The sequence below is a fragment of the Protomyctophum bolini genome (assembly GCF_963924005.1).
Source record: "Protomyctophum bolini genome assembly, chromosome: 19".
Classification (NCBI taxonomy): domain Eukaryota; kingdom Metazoa; phylum Chordata; class Actinopteri; order Myctophiformes; family Myctophidae; genus Protomyctophum; species Protomyctophum bolini.
Window position 1 is genome coordinate 34,219,453 of NC_137880.1, and position 4,237 is coordinate 34,223,689.

Sequence of the window (4,237 nt, forward strand, 5' to 3'; positions counted from 1 at the left end):
TTCATATTAGTGCATAGTCTTTAGTCATATTAGTGTGGTTGCTATAGGCAACACACTATTGTTCTCGGTCCGAGATTTTTTTTCATGTTTCACACACTGTGACTGTTGTCACTGTTGTCATGCTTCACATGATATCGCAATATATAATATTATATTATATATTAAATATATAATGGTAAGACAGAATTCAGTTCCCAGTGGATTCCTCGCGACTCGTGTCAATGCAACCACACTTTCAATTTCCCAAAATTGCACCTTTATAATTAGTACATATTGTTTTCTCTGTGTACCTGCACTGAAGTGAAGAGGAATGCTGGGAATCCCAGCACATGAGTCAGCATATGGTGTCACTGTGATGGTATAGTTCTGGCCACAGTGCATGTTGGGTATCTGACAGCTGGTACTGTTGGTGGAGCAGTCATGTATGTGTCCATCCTGACCCACTGCTGTCACATTGTAAGATGTGGCACTGGAGCTTTCTACCCAGGTCACATGGGCTGTGTTGGTACACGCCAGACTGGCATTGACATTCATTGGGGCACATGGGACTGGGAAGAGAAAGAAAGAAAGAAAAGAAAAGTTTTGAAATAATTAGATAAAAAGTCACATTATAAAAGGGAATAAAAACATTACATATGTCATTCTCAATGTTCAATGATTGCACACTTAACTGGAATTCATTGCACACAATAAATTCCACTCAGATCTTTCTGAAGAGAGCACGATTAGACCCAAGAGGTCAAAAGCAGCATTACAATGTCTTTGGTGTGCATCATACAGTATGTTCTCCACGTCTTACCTGAGCTGAATGTCAGGGTCTGACTCGGGTCACTGGAGCAGTTTCCATCAATAGCCTTTACATCTACAGTGTAGTTGGAGCCACAGGTGATGTTTGTAAGAGTACAGTTGAGTTCAGAGGACATGTAGGTGGTATTGCCCCGACTACTCCAAGCAGACACAGAGTACTGTACTGCCCCCTTGCTGGAAACCCAGGACACAACAGCAGTGTTCCTGATACAGTCAGGAGCTACTGAGACGCTGGTAGGAACACATGGCACTGCAAAGAGAAAATGGATAGTGGTACAGACTTAAACGATGAGTTCTAATTAACTTAAGAAAACCAATGAAAACATTTGATGTAAATACAAATCCATTTCTCAAGTGTAATTTTGTGACATGATTTTAATCTCCAAATCAGGAAGAGGAATGTTTTTCTAATAGACCTACCTAAAAAACCTTTACATTGTAGCATGTATTCCTTGTATTCCTTCCTGAATTCATGCATTTATCCATATCTTGATTTTAAAACATTCAATCAAATTAATTTGGTTAACCCTGGGGCAAAATGCAGCATTACATAATACATTGTCTTTGATGAACATCTCGCCTGTTTTCAGTTCCACAGCTGGACTTGGTTCTGTGTGACAACCTCTGTCAACAGCTACAACACTGACAGAGTAGTTTCCACCACAGTGTAGATCAGTGAAAGAGCAGGTGTTTGCAACGCTTGGGATACAGGTGTGGTTGTGTCCATCATGTCCTGTTGCTGTTGCTATGTACGCGTCTGCTCCTGAAACATTGGACCAGGACACTGTGCTAGCCCCACATGATGCAGAAACAGAAACATTACTGGGGGCGCAGGGACCTGGAGAGATGGAGGGAAGAAGTGGAGAGAAAGAAAGATTATTCTCTTTCATGTTTCCTTGAACTGGATAAATAAACTTGTGTTGAGGAAATGATAATTAGATTAATGAAATTACACTCTTGGAGATTTGTTCGGATTACTGCATAGCTTTTAGATTTCTTGTTCTCTCTGTGTACCTGCACTGAAGTGAAGAGGAATGCTGGGATTTCCAGCACATGAGTCAGCATATGGTGTCACTGTGATGGTATAGTTCTGGCCACAGTACATAAGGGGTTTCTGACAGCTTGTAGTGTTGGTGTGGCAGGAATGTATGTGTCCATCCTGACCCACTGCTGTCATATTGTAAGCTGTGGCACCGGGGCTTCCTGCCCAGGTCACATGGACTGAGTTGGGACACGCCAGACTGGCACTAACATTCACCGGGGCACAGGGGGCTGGGAAGAGAAAGAGGGAATAGGGAAAAGAAAAAACAGAGTGAAAGGTTTACATTATGTAGGGAATAAGAAGAAGACACATGACATTCTCAAGGTTCAGTCATCACACTGCTAAAATGAACCTGAATGAAAGAACAAAAAGGAATCTTCTCATCTACTTTCAGCCGTATTTATTATTCCAACCTTTTAAACATGTTGCACAAAGTGATAGCCTACTTTCACAGGAAACATCCTTGTGAAGCACACTGATGACATGGTTAAAATGTTTTTAAAAGGTTTGGTATTAAGTGTTCAACTTGTCTGACAAATGTACGTGTGCGAGTGTGTGCATGTGCACACGTATTGGGGGTCTCCGCTTTGTCAGATGTAAGACGGGGGTCTCAAAGGTTGGGAACGGCTCCTTTATCAAATTAATTTCTGTCATTCATGCCTACCTACATTTTAATTAATTAATTCGACTCAAATCTTCCCGAGGAGAGCCTGGTTAGACCCAAGTGGCCAAAGCAGCATTACAGAGTATTTGGTAACTATTTAGTGTTGCCTAAATTAAGTTCTCCATGTCTTACCTGAGCTGAATATCAGGGGCTGACTCGGGTCACTGGAACAGTTGCCATTAATAGCCTTCACATCTACAGTGTAGTTGGAGCCACAGGTGATGTTAACAGTACAGTCGAGATCAGAGGACTGGCAGGTGGTATTGCCTTGACTACTCCAGGCAGAAACAGAGTACTGTACTGCCCCCTTGCTGGCAGACCAGGATACAACAGCAGCATTGCTGATACAGTCAGGCGTTACTGAGACATTGGTAGGAACACATGGCACTGCAAAGAGAGCATGGATACAGAGTTAAACATTATAGGTACAGAAACAATAATACTATGTTCCAATGAACTTAAGGAAACCAATGACAAACATTTGAAAATTTTGTCACAACATGATTTGAATCTCTGATTCGCATAGAATAAATGGGGGAAAAGACTATATTAATGGGCAAAGTGTTTTCTTTGTATTCATATTTCTTAAATAATTTTAAATTTGGGGGCGGCAAACATGTTCAATCCTTCCTCCCTTCACTCAATTCATGCATTGATCTTAATCTAGATTTTAAGACACTTAATCAATTTAAGTTTATGACACAACAAGTCAAGAAAAGGATTAGTGACCATCATCTCACCTGTTTTCAGTTCCACAGCTGGACTCGGTTCACTGGGACAACCTCTGTCAACAGCTACAACACTGACAGAGTAGTTTTCACCACAGTGTAGATCAGTGAAAGAGCAGGAGTTTACAATGCTTGCGTTACAGGTGTGTTCGTGTCCATCATGTGCTGTTGCTGTTGCTATGTGCATATCTGCTCCTGGTAGAGGGGACCAGGACACTGTGCTAGCCCCACATGATGCAGAAACAGAGACATTACCGGGGGGGCAGGGACCTGGAGAGATGGAGGGAAGAAATTGTGAGAAAGAAAGATTATTGTCTTTCATGTTTTTCATGCAAATTGCAATTAGACCATTGAAAATGTTCTGTTTTGGATGTTGTTAGAATTAGTACATAGCCTTTAGAGTAATCTTGTTCCTTTTTTTTACCTGCACTGAAGTGATAAGGAATGCTGGGATTCCCAGCACATGAGTCAGCATATGGTGTCACTGTGATGGTAACGTTCTGGCCACAGTGCATGTTGGGTATGTGACAGCCGGTACTGTTGGTGGAGCAGTCATGTATGTGTCCATCATGACCCACTGCCGTCACATTGTAAGATGTGGCACTGGAGCTTCCTGCCCAGGTCACATGGGCTGTGTTGGGACACGCCAGACTGGCACTAACATTCACTGGGGCACATGGTACTAGGAAGAGAAAGAGGTAAATATATTTGATGTATTCACGGAAATTAAATTAGTAATTAAGTAATGCATTTAGTAATTAAGTCAGACATCCTGATACCAACATTTAACTTATATCGTACTGAAGAACGTGTAAATGCTCCGGTCAGCATTACACAGTCGTTAGTGACCATCATCTCACCTGTTTTCAGTTCCACAGCTGAACTTGGTTCACTGTGACAACCTCTGTCAACAGCTACAACACTGACAGAGTAGTTTCCACCACAGTGTAGATCAGTGAAAGAGCAGGTGTTTGCAGTGCTTGAGCTGCAGGTGTG

The 4,237-nt window shown here is 42.0% G+C and overlaps 1 long non-coding RNA gene across 1 annotated transcript; it reads right to left on the reverse strand.

The window, feature by feature from the left end:
* Window positions 1-1,825: 1,825 nt before the first annotated feature.
* On the reverse strand, window positions 1,826-3,459 carry LOC308334377. The gene is made up of 3 exons (XR_013965892.1): window positions 3,254-3,459; window positions 2,646-2,900; window positions 1,826-2,079 (listed from the first exon to the last, which is right to left on the reverse strand). It is a non-coding gene; the product is annotated as an uncharacterized lncRNA (long non-coding RNA).
* Window positions 3,460-4,237: the final 778 nt, after the last annotated feature.